Here is an 18,401-nt window from a genome sequence, read left to right on the forward strand (position 1 = left end):
TTTTTAAAATGTGGGTTTGTAAAAAAATGTTCATCTCTAGAAAATTATGTACTTCTTATCTATTGAATATGGCAAATACCCTCTTCAAATACTCCCAAACCAAATGTTGGTAACTTCAGTGAATTTTTTGAATAAATACTGGGAATTGGTCCAGACACATGGTCCCATTTACTATCCTATTAATTATTGCTGTAGAATCTAATGTGTTTACTGGAATATGAATATAATCTCCTAACGATTAGACATCATGTTCGACTTTCTAATGCAAAAGTTTTGCTGATGGTTTAGCTCCTTGTCTGTGGTTGGGATAAGTTTAGTTTCACTCTTGAAGTTTATAGCATCAACATAATATTGAATAGTACTTTACAGGTTTCAAAACCATGCTCACCTTTACTTTCTTACCTGACTCAAAACAACCTCATGAGATAGATGAGTTAGATATTTTTGTATCTCTTTTACACATGAGGAAACAAATGATATGGGGAGAGACTCATCTTGTGACAGTTCATCCAGTTTTTTTTTCACCTCTCAATCCAGTTTGATAATTCCCTCTTGTAAGGTATGTTCACGGTTGTCATATCAGGGGATATTGTTATATTTAAAGATGAAATAAATTGATTTTATTGTGTTTTATTATAACCATTCTTCTGATGTCAGGTTCATAGAGGGGTGAGGATTTTTTTTTAACCCTAACACTTAAAAGATCAATATTTTCAAGATCATTGTAAATATTATTTTCCAGGTTCAAAGTTCTTGTGAAGTTCATTTGGTAGACAAGGGTCTCTTAAGTATTTGATGTATAAATTATTTATCACTCTATAAACTGTAATAGCAGCAAGCAGGCTAACAGGGAGTTGGGATTTTATCTGTGATATAGACTTAATGAAACTAGTTTAATGCAATGTTTTAAAATCTATTCACATAGTAAAAATTGGTCCAGAAGAGCCATTCAGAAGTCAAAATGAGTCATTAGTAAAAATGTTCAGTAGATGGGAAGCTGCTAACATGAGCTAATTTGCACTGACCAAAAGGGAACATAGTTCTCTGTACCTGCAGGTTATGGATTTGTGGATTCAACCAACCATGGATAGAAAATTTTAAAAAAAATGGATAGTAGCACCTGTGCTAAATATGTGCAGAATTTTTTGGTCATTGTTTTCTAAACAATGTAGTATATCAGGTATTTATATAGCATGTTCATTGTACTTGGTATTATAACTAATCTAGAGATGATTTAACATGGAAAATAGGGGTAGGTTATATGCAAAACTACACCATTTTATTGGGTAAGGGAGGGACAGCGGGCAGTCGGGTGGGAAGGTTGGGGAGGAATAACATGGGGAGAAATGCCAGATGTTGGTGACAGGGGTATGGAGGCAGCAAACCACATTACCATGTTGGTACCTACGCAACAATCCTGCATGATCTGCACATGTACCCCAGAAGCTACAGTACAATAAAAAAAGAGAGATTTCTGGTTATTTTTCATTTTTCCTTGTATACCTTTAGAACCAGCTTGTCTACTTCAAAATATCTATTAGAATTTTATGAGCATTATTGTAAATTTATAGATTAATTAGGGTAATTGATGTATGTATAATGCTGAGAGTTACTTTCCAAGAACATGGTATATCTATTTTTTAGGTCTACTTTTGTGTCTTTTTTTTTTTTTTTTTTTTTGTGATGGAATCTTGCTGACACCAGGGTGGCATACAGTAGTGCAATCTTGGATCACTGCAGCCTCTGCCTCCTGGTTGAAGTGATTCTTCTGCCTCAGCCTCCCATGTAGCTGGGACTACAGGCATGCACCACCGTGCCCGGATACCTGGATTTTAAAAAAATTTTTTTAGTAGAGACAAGGCTTACCATGTTGGTCAGGATGGTCTCGATCTCTTGACATCGTGTTCCACCCGCCTTGGCCTCCCAAAGTGCTGAGATTACAGGTGTGAGCCACCATGCCTGGCTACTTTTGTGTTTTTTGGGATTATTTCAGGGTCTTTCTCATAGAGATTTTGCACACTTCTTGTTAGGTTTATTTCCAGATATTTAATATTCTTTGATGCTCTTATATACAGGATTGTCTCTTCAATTATCAGGCATATGGATGTTGTTTGGATGTAGGATGACTGTTGGTTACTGTGTATTAACTTTATACTCCACTTCATTTCTATTTATTTTCCAGTGGATTCTCTTAGGTTTTCCAGGTGTACAATCATATCAACTGTAAATAGGAATTTTTTTTTCTAATATTTATTCCTTACATTTCTTTCTACTTTCTAATTTTGTTGTTAAAAATCTCAAGCAAAATCAATTGGATAATTTTAATCTCTTTAAATATGAGCATACCTGGATTAAATTATGATTGAAAAGTTTCCAATTTGATATTTTTTCATCTGAATGCCATAGTGAGACTCTGAATGACAGAGATTTTAAATGTTATGCTGCTATGCCTTTAGGCTCAGATGTTGGGCTTGGGTCTACTTATGGCAGTTGGGAGATTTTGGCTGGTGGGTGGATAGAGGGATTCTCAAGGCAGGATGGATGTTGGAGGCACTGACCTGAAAGAGAGATGACTTTGGAACTATGCCTGGGCTGTCAAGGTAGGGGCAGAGTTCAAATGCTGTTGGGATTACATTTCACTGTGACTGATTCCTGATGTTTGCATTTCTCTGTTGAGTATAACTTCCCTCTCTTTTTCCTTCTTTTTGCCCTCTGCTTGCCTTCTTCCTTCTCCTCTTACTTGTCTTCTTTCTTATTTTGTAGTTAACAATGTTTAAGGAGGTTTTCTAACATTTTGATTGGATTTAAATCTTATGCCATCTTGAGGAATATTTAAAGTCAGAGCCTATGGTAAACCAAGAAGGGAAACCCAGGAGATAGTGAGGAAAGTAATTTAGAAACTACAAATCTGAGCACTTGTCTTCAGTAGAGGTACTGTGGTACCCAGAATTTGACCAGCGAAGGAGGGATTTTTAAGTTAGACCTCTGTCAGGAAGTTAACCTTCCTTTGAGAAAACTGGAACCACAACACGCCATTCCTACAGTTGGCTGCCAGGAAGAAGGTTGAAAACACAGGTTAAAGGTCCCAGGGGGAAGCCGGTACAGGTGAAGTGGTAGGGATTAATTAATTAGTAACAGGCATTTCTGCAGAGACAGTGAAGGTGTGCCATTGATAAAGATTCACTACTTCAGGTGATTTTTGTGTGACTCCAGACAGAGATTGAGAGCATCTCCAGTTATTACTGCAGGTCCACATGGAATACAACCTCATCCCGGGACTGGTCTGGGACCAGAAGTATGTAAGCCATGCAAAAGGAGATCCACAGAATCTGGGCAACAAGGGAAGAGAAAGATGAACAGGATGAAAGCAGAGACATTTTTCTCTGTACTTCCTAATGGCTTGGGAAGACTAGAAGTGAAAATAAGAAGCATAATAGATTCCATTTGTGGTTTGCTAAATCATTTTGCTTGATCAACTCATTGTTGATCAATGGTTTCATTCCGTAGTGTGGATCCAGTCTTGGTTGTTTTCAACAACGTACTGCTTTATTAAGTCCTGTAGAAATGTTTAGAAATAGACATTTAGAGTGAGAGAAACTAATACGCTATAAAAGGTGAGATTCCTGGACCTCAAATGGATAAAAATAGGCAGTAATGACAACCCCCTTTACAGAATGTTGTTTTAATAAACTTATTTCTTCTTCTTCTTCTTCTTTTTTTTTTTTTAAAAGTTACTCAGCATTTAATGAACCTCCCTCCATGTGGCTTCAAGCCACCAGGACACAGGCCCCCTCAACACCCTTAATCTTCTCCTCAGCTCTTCTGCTGAAGAATTTGGACTTCACAATGACAGGCTGCTTTGGGAGCTTTCCCTTGCCCAGAACTTTGTAGTAGCCCATGGTACCATATCAATGATGGGAGCAGCCCCAGTCTTGTTTTTAGCAGCATTCACTAGTGTCTGCTCACTGACTTAAGTCCACAATTTGTCAAGGTTGACCATTGGGCAGAAGCTCTGGTTTCTCTTTAAGTGATAATGCCTCATGCCAACTTTCCCACCGTAACCTGGGTGGTATTTGTCTAAGTTGATCCTGTGGTGATGCATACCACCAGCTGTACCGTGGCCTCCATGGTGCTTCCGGTGCTTGCCAATGCGGCTGTGGCCATGGCTCATGTGGCCCCGAAGTTTCCAGGTCTTCCTCAGTCTGGATGGCATGTTGATGGCCCAGACAAAAGAGCTAATAAACTTATCTCTGTTTGAGGATTTCAGTGCCATGTAGGCCTTCAAAGGTGTTAGCCAGAGAACAAGGGCCTGAGGGATGAAATTGTGATGTCATAGGGAATTGTGCAACCTCTGGTTACTTAATTGTTATGATCCTGTGCTTTTTCATTTGTAAAGCATAAATATTTGCCTGCTAGGAGTTTTATAAAAGAATAAATAAATGATGTAAGTAAAGGATTTAGCCTCATACCTGAAGCATGCTAAGTGCTCTATATGTTTTAATTAATATGATTACAACTGCATTTATAATAAGCACTTGGCTTTGCCTGACCCGTTACCCAACTTTCATTTTCTTTCTTTTCTTTTTTTTTTTTTCTGAGACAGAGGGCCACTCTGTCACCCAGGCTGGAGTGCAATGGCGTGATCTCCACTCACTGCAACCTCCACCTTCCAAGTTCAAGCAATTCTCCTGAATCAGCCTCCCGTGTATCTGGGATTACAGGTGCCTGCCACCACACCCAGCTAATTTTTGTGTTTTTAGTAGAGACAGGGTTTTACCATGTTGGCCAGGCTGGTCTCAAACTCTTGACCTCATAGGATACACCCACCTCGGCCTCCTACAGTGTTGGGAGGACAGGCATGAGCCACCATGCCCGGCCCCATTTTATTTTTCTTAACTGTTTAAACTAAGACATGGAACAAAGATTCCTAGAGAATTTCAGAACAGAATTGCAATATCAAACTTCTGGTTTGAATTGAATAACTTCAGCTATATTGTATCTGTTTGACCTTCTCCTGTTTAGGTGTTTAACATTGTAGGATATCCTTTCAGTCTGGGCTCAAATTGAAAGAAGAAAGAATATCTGCTTTTCTTTCTTCTGGTATCTGTGAAACATGTAGATTTTAGTACTGTGTTTGAGGAGAATTTTAGAGTATGGCAATTTTGGGAACATAAGAGTCCCTTTTGAAGCTCACATTGTGATAAAAAGCAACTCATCTTCTAAATGTTCTCTTTTTCTATATGTTATGTTTTGCTGATTTTCTACCTCTTTTCCCCTTCGGGCTATATGTAGATGATAATTCTTCAGCAAACTAGTAAGACTATCCTCTCCTCCACTGAGTGAGTATTTGAGACTTTTAACCCTAAGTCATGGTTATCTAATCTATGATAATTTTTCTTCTCACTTATTTTATGTATTATTCTATTTTCTTGGTTTGTTCCCTGTTTTTTTTTTTTAATCCAAAATCTATGATTCTTGGTATTTTCATTGTTACAATAACTTAGAAGTCATAAAGAACACTGTCTCTGGCATGATTAATTTAGTGGGAGATTCTTCAGATTGGTTTAATCAGTATGGGGCAAGAAGAAACAAAACTTTCCTAAAGTTTCTACTTGTGCCACGTATATTAAATTGGAAATACTTAGACAACCATGCATATACATTCTCTTATCTTACTGGCTTTTACTATAATTTACAACATATAACATCTGTTCTCTTTGCCTGAGGAAATCAAATTTACCCTCCTTTATCTTCAAGTTTATCAATAGAAGGTGGAGGAAAAGTAACAAGCAATTAAGATACTTCAAGCTCCTTGCCTCAAGGCTAATCAGACACATAATCTATACTTTTGTAATAACAGCTTGTAATTTGGTGACTACAAACCTTTTATTATATGCCTTTAGTCATTTGTAATATGACTATATTGGAGTTTCATTTATCGAAAGGTTAAAAAAGCTAATTTACTTTAGGTAGCTTCTTAACCCAAAAAGAACTTTACCTACTTTTAAATGTTTTAATTATCTGCTCACATGGTCTAGAAATGTTTTAAAATTAATTTTAGACCATCTTGATGACAGTAGAACCAATGATGACAAATAATAACTCGTGATTTTAATGTAAGCAGTGCAATTTAAAAATAACGATAGCTAACATTTGGTTCTTACTGTGTTTGAGATGCTGTTCTAAATGCTTTATGCATTTGAAACTTAATTGTATCCTCTTAACAATACATTTATGTCTCCAATTTCCACAGAAAAAGAAATTGGAGGCTCAGATCAAATGACTCATCAAGGTCTCACTGTCATTAATTGTTGGATCTGGAATATGAATTCATAACCAGCTTCCTACTCCACCCTCTTTCAAGTACCCAAATCAATGAAGGCAAAATGTAGCAGATTAAAATTATTTTTGACATTGAAGCAAAAATGATGCTATCCTTAAAGGTATCTGTCTGAGTGGCCTCCTCATAAATTTATCCCAAAGAAGGACTTCTATAAAGTTGCCATTAAACATTGTCATCTATGGAGACTAAGGTCCAAATGATTGCAGATAAGTGGATCTGAATGAAGTAAAAACAAAACAAAACAAAACAAAACAAAACAAAACAAACAAACAAACAAAAAAGCCTTCCCTAGACAAAGAGCGGTGTGAGGGCAGGAGCTGTGTTTATATTCTTTGCCAATCTATTCCAAAGGCCTAGCATGGACTTGCCATGTAGTAAGTGCTCGTAAAAATACTCATAGCATTGGATTGAAAACCAATTTGATCTATGTGAACCTTGGTTTGTATTTTTAAAATGTTACTAAAAGTTAATACTTGCTCATTATAAAGAATTTAAACAATAAAGAAAGGAAAAGAGATGGCCCCAAATCCCACTACTGTACCTAAAAGCAATTGATATTGACATTAGTAACCATGATCCCAAATATTATTTTGTACACCTATATAGAAAGATAATCTACTTTAAAAATAGGATTATACTACACAAACTATTTTATTAGATACAATGTAAATTTCACTTGAATCTAAGAAAATTAAAATACATTGCAGTAAACCTAAAAGAATTGTTTCAATTTAGAATTATTATTTTCTAAATTATCTCACAATCTATTTTAACGCAAGAGAATATGGAAAATTGAGGGTTTTTTGAATATAGTTAGATTTATCTTAGTTTTATATATACATGCTTTAGTTTTGTATAGTATTGACTGAAATTCCTTATATGAAATATGAAGACATTAGCATTAATTTTTATTTTTTTGGGATGGAGTTTTGCTTTTCTTCCTCAGTTCAATGGTGTGGTCTCAGCTCACTGCAACCTCTGCCTCCTGGGTTCAAGTGATTCTCCTGCCTCAGCCTCCCAAGTAGTAGCTGGGATTACAGGCATGCACCACCATGCCCAGCTGATTTTATATTTTTAGTAGAGACAGAGTTTCTCCATGTTGGTCAGGCTGGTCTCGAACTTCTGACCTCAGGTGATCCACTGGCCTTGGCCTCCCAAAGTACTGGGATTACAGGCATGAGCCACCACACCCAGCCATTTTTTACTTTTATTTTTTGAGGTGGAGTCCCACTCTGTTGCTCAGGCTGGAGTACGTTGACATGATCTTGGCTCATTGCAGCCTTCACCTCCTGGGTTCAAGTGATTCTCCTGCCTCAGCATCCTGAGTAGCTGGGATTACAGGCATCTGGCACCATACCCAGCTAATCTTTGTGTTTTTAGTAGTGGCAGGGTTTCACCATGTTGGCCAGGTCAGTCTCGAACTCCTGACCTCAGGTGATCTGCTTGTGTCAGCCTCCCAAAATGCTGGGATTGCAGGCGTGAGTCACTGTGCCCAGCTGACATTAGCATTTTTATTCTTCTACTTCATCTCCTCCTTTTTATCTTATTATATTATTTTTTTGAATTGTTATGGTTTATACTGTATTTGTTTCATTCTATTTTGATAATTCACAGTTATCAAAAATTTATCTATATTTAAATGAGAGAACTTTTACTACTAATTATTTTATTATGTGTTCTTCCTTTTTTTTACATCTTAACTGGATAGAATGAATACTCACATCTTGTTTTCCAAGAAAGGTCATGTATATTGTATTCCCTGAATTTTTTGTGGTTTAGAATGTTTGCCTGTTGCCTTTTTATTTGAATGTCATCATGACTGGGTATAATATCCTTGGATATATTTTCCTTTAGAATGTCGTAGAGAGATTTCCACTGTCTTGTTTTGAATGTTACTGTGAGACTGATCACAGCCCGATCCTCGCCATCTACCCTACCATCCTTTGTACCAGTTTGCTTCCACCCACCCCACTCATGTACCTGAAAAATTCTTTCCTTATCCTTGCAGTTGAATAACTTCACCAGAATATAATGAGTGCTGGGCAACAATTTTTCCTGGTCTGTGTGCTTTTTTGTTTTGCATATTTATGTTTTTCTTCAGGAGAATGGACTATTACGTTTTTGGATGCTTTTCTGGTCTCTTTTATAAAGAGTTTTTTGCTTTAGGGGCAGCAAATATCTTTCTTTTGGCTTGCCTTTGTCTTTCTTTCATTACTGTTAGCTTTCTCTGACAGCTTTGAGTTTTTAATTTGCAATCATTTGATCATCACAAGTCACATTTATTTTTGATTGGCACTTACGTGAATCTTGGCCCTATCAATTTTATGCCTTCTCTCCATTTTATTTATTAGTTCTCTACTGGCATGGTTTTGATCCTCATTTAGTTTCTTATATCTGCCTGCAGTCTCCCTTTTCATCCCCTTTTATCTTGCTTTTGAGCTTCCGTGCTTTTTTGTTAACCAGAATTCATTTTTACTTAGTTTTTTTCTTTTTAATAAAAACAGGTAATATTGTTAACATAGTTCAAAAATCAAAGAAAAGCTCTACGTGAAAATGCTCACTGTCATCTTATATCCATCCAGTTCACCTCCCCCATACATAACTAGTGTTATTAATGAGTTCTGTGCCCTTTTAGAGTTTATCTACATTTGAGCAAAAATAAAAATATAGTCTTTTAAAAAGAGCTTTTGTCACATGGAGCTCATATTATTTGGTTCTGGCGTTTAATTATTTGTGGGGATAATTTTTTTTTCTGTTCTTTGGATAACATTTTTGCTTGGACTGATTTCTTTGTCTTTTCTGTTATTTCCTTTTCTCTACCTTTTTGCTGTAAAGTTCTTGCATATTTTCCTTGCTATTTTTTACTTTTCTCATACTTTACTTGGACAGCTCCATCTATAGCTTTTGATTGTTCTCATACAGTGTAGATAATTTCCTTATCACTTCCCATTTTATCTGAGATCAACGTTATTTGTACTAAAAACCACAGTTGAATATTTGACATTTTGTGCTTAACCTCATTTTATAATTTGGGGACATGGCAGGGGAGGGAGGACTCAGTTAAGGAAGTGTGTATTTTAGTTAAAACCCCTGGGCTTCTGATACTTTATCAAGTGCCCTGAACCAGGTTTCCTCCATCTAAATAAGAAGTATATCCCATTCACATGCTGAGAACATGGGGTGAGGGTGGGGAAGGCAAATACCATGGGCTTTGGATCTGTTCTCCAATTCAACGTGCGTGTCTGGAGCCCTATCATTTCATCCAAAAGTTAACCTCTTTTTAAAAAACTTCTTTCATTTCACTTATTTTCCTACAGCAGCCATTTCCATTATGCCCCTGATAAAAGTGGGAAAAGATGCCAGCTCAGTTAGATACTCTCCACATTTGTGGATCTGAATGAGCATTTTCATGATCTTTATGATTCACAGTCTAGCTTTTGAGAGGCGAGGAAAAATTAAGTGGAAAGCCTTGCCATATTATGTTAGTCATGTTTTGGAATTCCATTTCTTTTCTGTGTTGTCAGCTTATGAAGTTTATGGTGTTGGAATGCAATATTTTCTTTATTGATTTCAACTTACTTTTTTGCTATTTTTTTCTTTTTTTGTGATGTATTAGAGAAATGATTTTGTGAAAATCTTTTTTTTTTTTTTAAAGGTATTTGGCTTTTTCTTTTTTTAAAGGAAAAACCTTAGGCAAGTTAAATTTAACAGAGTTTAATTGAGCAAAGAATGATTCATGAATCAGGCAGCTCTCAGAACCAGAACAAGTCCTGTGAACTCTGGCCTGCAACATGGGAAGGCAGCATTTATGGACAGACAATGGAAATAAAATAGACAGCTTAATTGGTTGTACCTCAGTGTTTTTGCTTTATTTGAATCAGTTGGCTGCCTGCAATTGCTTGAAGCTCAGCTACTGTAATTGACTGAGACTTGGCTATTTGTTACTAGAGTATATCTGTACACTACTCTTAAGTTAGTCTTCCAGTTAGTTTATATACTAAGTTAGGTGGCATTTTTTTTTTTTTTTTTAATGTAAGGACTTGAGTACAGTGGCATATTGAGGCCAAATTCAGTTTGGTTTAACAGGCTTGTATGGTTCTTTCTATTTCCTACCTGTCACCAAATTTCAAAATTATTTGGGAACAGTTGTTGCAATATATGCAAACAATTCCTTTTTGAGGTCAGGAAATGTGGGATGAGGTAGGGAGTATTACTTTGTTTAAAGCTAGCCTGCTAATTTTTATTGAATTTTGTTTTTGGCAGGCTAAGATGATATTTTGAAATTGCCTTTAGTCTGAATTGTCCTAGAATAGTGAAGTCTTTCAAATCATTTTCTATATCAATACAGCTATATTACTGAATGTGGTATTTGTGGCTCATCGCTCCAAACACCCGGAGCCTAAGAGAAACTAGAACATCTGATAAAGCTCCTGCTTGGAGGATTGAGGCAAGGTCTTTAAAAAGAGACCACACAACATCATGTTGTTTAAAAGAGCCTTGTCTAACCTAGCTGCAGATAGAGGACTGACTGAATTCAGAGCTTTAATTGTCCCCCAGTCATAGCCACAGTTACCATATACTTATCATTTACAAAGGAGCAGGCTGCTGCCACTGTGGCTGCTGCACTAAGGTCGTTGATAGAAGATGGTCAAAAAACCCAAAAGCCAGGGAAATGGGAATTGAAAGCATTTGAGAAAGGCAGTGGAGAGATGCATGACCGCTCCTGGAGTCCCGCCAAGGCCTCCGTACACTGCTGTTACATGCCAACTTTTACCAACAGTGAAATTAATATTTCTACATCATAACATCACTTTTTCCCCAAAAGGGCACCCACATCTATTTAGGGGCTTTCTACAGAACTATGATAGGATCTATTTATTGTTTCTTTAGTAATCAAACTCTTCAGGCCATCTTAATTCCCTGGAAAATAGGAAGTGTTCGGCAGTGAATACTCTTATCCCCTAGTTTTACCTACAGAAACCTTGCCAGCTATGCATTTTGGATAACTCCATGAAGCTTAAAACCATAAATAGGGCTGCCTTTTGCCTCTATCCTGTGTTGAACTCCCTCACCACGTTTTAAAACGTCCACAAATCAAACCAAACTGGGAACTGAATTCCTTGATTTGGAAACAGGTAGCATGTTTTGGGCAGTATTTAAACATTTTTTGGTTTCTTGTTCCAAGTTTGTTTGTTTGTTTGTTTGTTTATTTATTTATTTATTTATTTATTTATTTATTTATAAACAGGGTCTTGCTCTGTCACCCAGTTGAAGTAAAGTGGCATGATAAGTGCTCACTGCAGCCTTAACCTCCTGGGCCCAAGCAATCCTCCCTCCTCGGCTTCCCAAGTAGCTGGGACTCCAGATGTTTGCTACCATGTCTGGTTAATTTTTTTTTGTTGTTGTTGTTGTTGATGAGTTTCTCCATGTTACCCAGGCTGGTCTCGAAATTCTGGACTCAAGCAGTCTGCCTGCCTCAGCCTCCCAAAGTGCTAGGTGCAGGTGCAATTTTTTTTTGTTGCACTTTAGGTTCTGAGGTACCTGTGCAGAACATGCAGGATTGTTGCAAAGGTACATATGTGGCAATGTGGTTTGCTGCCTCCATCCTGCTGTCACCTGTATCTGGCATTTCTCCATGTTATCCATCCTCAACCTTCCTACCCCTGCTGTCCCTCCCCTGTGCCCCCTCAAACAGACCCCAGTTTGTGATGCTTCCCTCCCTGTGTCCATGAGTTCTCATTGTTCAACTCCTGCCTATGACTGAGAACATGCAATGTTTGATTTTCTGTTCTTGTGTCAGTTTGCTGAGAATCATGGTCTCCAGATTCATCCAGGTTCCCGAAAAGGACACGAACTCATTGTTTTTTATGGCCGCATAGTATTCCGTGGTGTATATGTGCCTCATTTTCCTTGTCCAGTCTGTCATTGATGGGCATTTGGGTTGGTTCCAGGTCTTTGCTATTGTAAACAGCGCTGCAACAAATATACATATGCATGTGTCTTTATAATGGAATGAGGCATAATCCTTTGGATATATACCCAGTAATGGGATTGCTGGGTCAAATAGAATTTCTATTTCTAGGTCCTTGAGGAATCGCCACACTGTCTTCCACAATGGTTGAACTAATTTACACTCCCATCAACAGTGTAAAAGTGTTCCTATTTCTCCACATCCTCTTCAGCATCTGTTGTCTCCAGATTTTTTAATGATCGCCATTCTAACTGGCGTGAGATGGTATCTCAATGTGGTTTTGATTTGCATTTCTCTAATGACCAGTGATGATGAGCATTTTTTCATATGTTTGTTGGCCTCATATATGTCTTCTTTTGAAAAGTATCTGCTCATGTCCTTTGCCCACTTTTGAATGGGTTTGTTTTTTTTTCTTGTAAATCTGTTTTAGTTCTTTGTAGATTCCGGATATTAGCCCTTTGTCAGATGGGTAGATTGCACATTTTTTTCCCATTCTGTTAGTTGCTGGTTCACTCTAATGATTGTTTCTTTTGCTGTACAGAAGCTCTGGAATTTAATTAGGTCCCAATTGTCTATTTTGGCTTTTGTTGCTAATGCTTTCGATGTTTTAGTCATGAAGTCCTTGCCTATGCCTATGTCCTGAATGGTTTTGCCTAGGCTTTCTTCTAGGATTTTTCTGGTGTGAAGTCTTATGTTGAAGTCTTTAATCCATCTGGAGTTAATTTTAGTGTAAGGTGTCAGGAAGGGGTCCAGTTTGTGCTTTCTGCACATGGCTAGCCAGTTTTCCCAGCACCATTTATTAAACAGGGAATCCTTTTCCCATTGCTTGTTTTTGTCAGGTTTGTCAAAGATCAGATTGTCATAGATGTGTCGCATTGCCTCCAAGGCCTCTGTTCTGTTCGACTGGTCTATATCTGTTTTGGTACCAGTACTATGCTGTTTTGATTACTGTAGCCTTGTCGTACAGTTTGAAGTCAGGTAGTGTGATGCCTCCAACTTTGTTCTTTTTACTTAGGATTGTCTTGGCTATGAGAGCTCTCATTTTGTTCCATATGAGGTTTAAGGTGATTTTTTCCAGTTCTGTGAAGAGGGTCATAGGTGGCTTGACAGAGATAGTGTTGAATCTATAAATTACTTTGGGCAGTATGGCCATTTTCACTATATTGATTCTTCCTAACCATGAGCATGGGATGTTTTTCCATCTGTTTGTGTCCTCTCTTATTTCCTTGAGCAGTGGTTTGTAGTTCTCCTTGAAGAGGTCCTTTACATCCTTCGTTAATTGTATTCCTAGGTATTTTATTCTGTTTATAGCAATTGTGAATGGCAGTTCATTCTTGATTTGGCTCTCTGTTTATCTTTTGTTGGTGTACAGGAATGCTTGCTATTTCTGCACATTGATTTTGTATCCTGAGACTTTGCTGAAGTTGCTTATCAGTTTCAGGAGATTTTGGGCTGAGATGATGGGGTCTTCTAAATATTCAATCACGTCATCTGCAAATAGAGACAATTTGACTTCCTCCTTTCCCTGTTGCATACCCTTTATTTCTTTTTCTTGCCTGATTGCTCTGGGTAGAACTTCCAATACTATATGGAATAGGAGTGGTGAGAGAGGGCATCCTTGTCTAGTGCCAGATTTCAAGGGGAATGCTTCCAGGTTTTGCCCATTCAGTATGATATTGGCTGTGGGTTTGTCATAAATAGCTTTTATTATTTTGAGACACGTTCCATCAATACTAGTTTATTGAGGGTTTTTAGCATAAAGGGCTGTTGAATTTTGTTGAAGGCCTTCTCTGCATCAGTTGAGATACTCCTGTGTTTTTTTTTTTTTATTGCATTTTAGGTTTTGGGGTACATGTGAAGAACATGCAAGATTGTTGCATAGGTACACACATGGCAGTGTTTTTTGTCTTTGGTTCTGTTTATGTGGTGGATTACGTTTATAGACTTGCGTATGCTGAACTAGCCTTGCATCTCTGGGTTGAAGCCTACTTAATCGTGATGGATAAACTTTTTCATGTGCTGTTGCAATCGGTTTGCCAGTCTTTTATTGAAGATTTTTGCATCTATGTTCATCATGGATATTGACCTGAAGTTTTCTTTTCTTGTTGAGTCTCTGCCAGGTTTTGGTATCAGGATGATGTTGGTCTTATAAAATGATTTGCAAAGGATTCCCTCTTTTTGGATTGTTTGGAATAGTTTCTGAAGGAGTGGTACCAACTCCTCTTTATATGTCTGGTAGACTTTGGCTGTGACCTGGGCTTTTTTTGGTTGGTAGACTATTAATTGCTGCCTCAACTTCAGCCCTTGTTATTGGTCTATTTAAGGTTTCAACTTCTTGCTGGTTTAGGCTTGGGAGGGTGCAAGTGTCCAGGATTTTATCCATTTCTTCCAGGTTTACTGGTTTATGTGCATAGAGTTGTTTGTAGTATTCTCTGATAGTAGTTTGTATATCTGTGGAATCAGTGGTGATATCTCCATTATCATTTTTTATTGCATCTATTTAATTCTTCTCTCTTTTCTTTTTTATTCATCTGGCTAGAGATCTGTCTATTTTGTAGATCTTTTCAAAAAACCAGCTCCTGGATTTATTGATTCTTTTGAAGGGATTTTTGTGTCTCTATCTCCTTCAGTTCTGCTCTGACCTTAGTTCTTGTCTTCTGCTAGCTTTTAAGTTTTTTGATCTTGCTTCTCTGTCTCTTTCAATTTTGATGATAGGGTGCTGATTTTTGATCTTTCCTTGCTTCTCTTGTGTGCATTTATTGCTATAAAATTTCCTCTAGATGCTGTTTTAAATATGTCCCAGAGATTCTGGTATGTTGTGTATTTTTTCTTGTTGGTTTTGAAGAACATCTTTATTTCTGCCTTCATTTCATTGTTTATCCAGTCAACATTCAAGAGCCAGTTGTTCGGTTTCCATGAAGTTGTGTGATTCTGAGTTAGTTTCTTAATCCTGAGTTCTAATTTGATTGTACTGTGGTCTGAGAGACTGTTTGTTATGATTTCTGTTCTTTTGCATTTGCTGAGGAGTGATTTACTTCCAATTATGTAGTCAGTTTTAGAGTAGGTGTGATGTGGTGCTAAAAAGAATGTGTATTCTGTGGATTTGGGGTGGAGAGTTCTGTTGATGCCTATTAGGTTTGCTTGGTCCAGATCTGAGTTCAAGTCCTGGATATCCTTGTTAATTTTCTGTCTCATTGATCTGTCTAATATTGACAGTGGAGTGTTAAAGTCTCCCACTATTATTGTGTGGAAGTCTAAGTCTCTTTGCAGGTTGTTAAGAACTTGCTTTATGTATCTGGGTGCTTCCGTATTGGGTGCATTTATATTATTTAGGATCATTAGCTCTTCTTGTTGCATTGATCCTTTTACCATTATATAATACCCTTTTTTGTCTCTTTTGATCTTTGTTGGTTTAAAGTCCATTTTATCAGAGACTAAGATTGCAACTCCCACTTTTTTTTCTCTCCATTTGCTTAATAAATCTTCCTCCATCCCTTTATTTTAAAGGGATGTGTCCTTGCACATGAGATGGGTTTCCTGGATACAGCACATAGATGGGTTTTTTCTTTTTATCCAGTTTGCCATTCTGTGTCTTTTGATTGGGGCATTTAGCCCATTTGCATTTAAGGTTAATATTGTTATGTATGACTTTTATCCTGCCATTTTGATGCTCGCTGATTGTTTTGCCTGTTAGTTGATACAGTTTCTTCATTGTGTCGATGGTCTTTACCATTTAATACATTTTTGGAGTGGCTGGTTCTGGTTGTTCCTTTGTATGTTTAGTGCTTCTTTCAGGAGCTCTTGTAAGGCAGACCTGGTGGTGATGAAATCTCTGAGCAATTGCTTGTTCTTAAAGTATTTTATTTCTCCTTCACTTATGAAGCTTAGTTTGGCTGGATATGAAATTCTAGGTTGAAAGTTCTTTTCTTTAAGGATGTTGAATATTGGCCCCCACTCTCTTCTGGCTTGTAGGATTTCTGTGGAGAGATCCACTGTGAGTCTCATGGGCTTCCCTTTGTGGGTAACCCGACCTTTCTCTCTGGCTGCCCTTAGCATTTTTTTCTTCATTTCAACCCTGGTGAATCTGACAATTATGTGCCTTGGTGTTGCTCTTCTTGAGGAATATCTTTGTGGTGTTCTCTGTATTTCCTGTACTTGAATTTTGGCCTACCTTGCTAGGTTGGGGAAGTTCTCCTGTATAATATCCTGAAGAGTGTTTTCCAGCTTGGATTCATTCTCTCCGTCACATTCAGGTACACCTATCAAATGTAGTTAGGTCTTTTCACATAATCCCATCTTTCTTGGAGTCTTTGTTCATTTCTTTTCAGTCTTCTTTCTCTGATCTTGCCTTCTCATTTTATTTCATTGAGTTTATCTTCCACCTCTGATATCCTTTCTTCTGCTTGGTCAATTCAGCTATTGAAACTTGTGTATGCTTCATTAAGTTCTCGTGTTGTGCTTTTCAGCTCCATCAAGTCATTTATATTCTTCTCTAAGGTGCTTATTGTCATTAGCATTCGTCAAACCTTTTTTCAAAGTTCTTAGTTTCTTTGCATTGGGTTAGAACATGTTCTTTTAGCAGAGAGAAGTTTGTTATTACCCACCTTCTGGAGCCTGTTTCTGTCAGTTCATCAGATTCATTCTCTATCCAGCTTTGTTTTCTTGCTGGAGAGGAGTTGTGAATCCTTGGAGGTGGAGAGGCATTGTGGTTTTGGCAGTTTTCATCCTTTTTGCGCTGGTTTCTTCCCATCTTTGTGAATTTATCTACCTGTGGTCTTGTAGTTGGTGACTTTTGGATGGGGTCTCTAAGTGGGTGTCCTTTTTGTTGATGTTGAAGCTATTTCTTTCTGTTTCTTAGTTTTCCTTCTAACAGTCAGGCCCCTCTGCTGTAGGGCTGCTGGAGGTCCACTCCAGACCCTGCTTGCCTGGGGATCACCTACAGTGGCTGCAGAACAGTAAAGGTTGCTGCCTGTTTCTTCTGTTATCTTTGTCCCAAAAGGATACCCACCAGATGTCCACCTGAGCTCTCCTTTGTGAGGTGTCTGTTTGGATACATGGGGGTTGGGAAGCTGCTTAAGGAGACAGTCTATCCCTTATAGGAGCTCAAGTGCTGTGCTGGGAGCTCCATTGTTCCATTCAGATCTGCTGGAAAGGTATGTTTAAGTCTGCTGCAGTGGAACTCATAACTGCCTTTTTCCCAGGTGTTCTGCCCTGGGAAGGTGGGGCTTAATTTATAAGTTCCTGATGTGCTGCTGTCTTTTTTCAGAGATGCCCTGCCCAGCAAGGAGATAGCCTAGTTACAATCTGCCAGCAGAGGCTTTGCTGAGCTGCCGTGGGCTCTGCCCAGCTGCTGTGTGAACTTCCTTGGGATTTTGTTTTCAGAGGTATAATAATGGCAGTCTGCCTCAGTAATGGTGGACTAGCTCAGTGATGGTGGACTGCCTTGGTAATGGCGGACTGCCTCGGTAATGATGGACTGCCTCGGTAATGGCAGACGCCCTTCCCCTCACAGAGCTGGACCATCCTGGGTCCAGCTGCACTTGCTGTGAAACTCTCAATCCAGAGTGTTTCAGATTGCTGGTCTTTGTGGGGGTGGGACCCACCAAGCCAGATCACCCGGCTCCCTATTTCAGCCCCCTTTTTTTCACCTGAATGGCTGACCCTATCTCCCAGGCATTCCAGGCACCAGTTGAAGCAGCTGCCCAGATTTGTGTGAGTTGTTGTGCAGAGACCCGCTGCGCTGGCTGTTTCAGCCACAATTGGAGACTTGTGGTGCTTTTCAGCCTGGGAATCTCCTGGTCTGTTGGCAGTAATAACTCATTTGGAATTGTGGTGATCCCTTACCCTCTGCATTGTTTTAGCTGGGAACTGCACTCCAGAGCTTTTCCTATTCTGCCATCTTGGATACTTCTCCAGCCCAGGTGCAATTTTAAAGGAGCAATAGATTGGGATTCCCTCTTTCTCTTTTTTTTGAATTTTGAATTTTCCTGATAGAAGTTTAAATGTTGTCATTCAGTGTGTGAGGTTCTTCACACCAAAACAAATATCTTTTTCCTGTCTGTTGAATTTGAAAGCTCCTGTCACCTT

The 18,401-nt window shown here is 38.2% G+C and overlaps 1 long non-coding RNA gene and 1 pseudogene across 1 annotated transcript in view; one reads left to right on the forward strand and one right to left on the reverse strand.

Annotated features, from left to right (window-relative positions):
- Window positions 1–18,401, forward strand: part of LOC141582781 (uncharacterized) — a 120,201-nt gene that overhangs the window by 1,148 nt on the left and 100,652 nt on the right. The window lies entirely within an intron of this gene.
- LOC101037226 (large ribosomal subunit protein uL15-like) lies at window positions 3,743–4,213 on the reverse strand (annotated as a pseudogene).

The sequence above is a fragment of the Saimiri boliviensis genome, chromosome X, assembly GCF_048565385.1.
Source record: "Saimiri boliviensis isolate mSaiBol1 chromosome X, mSaiBol1.pri, whole genome shotgun sequence".
Classification (NCBI taxonomy): domain Eukaryota; kingdom Metazoa; phylum Chordata; class Mammalia; order Primates; family Cebidae; genus Saimiri; species Saimiri boliviensis.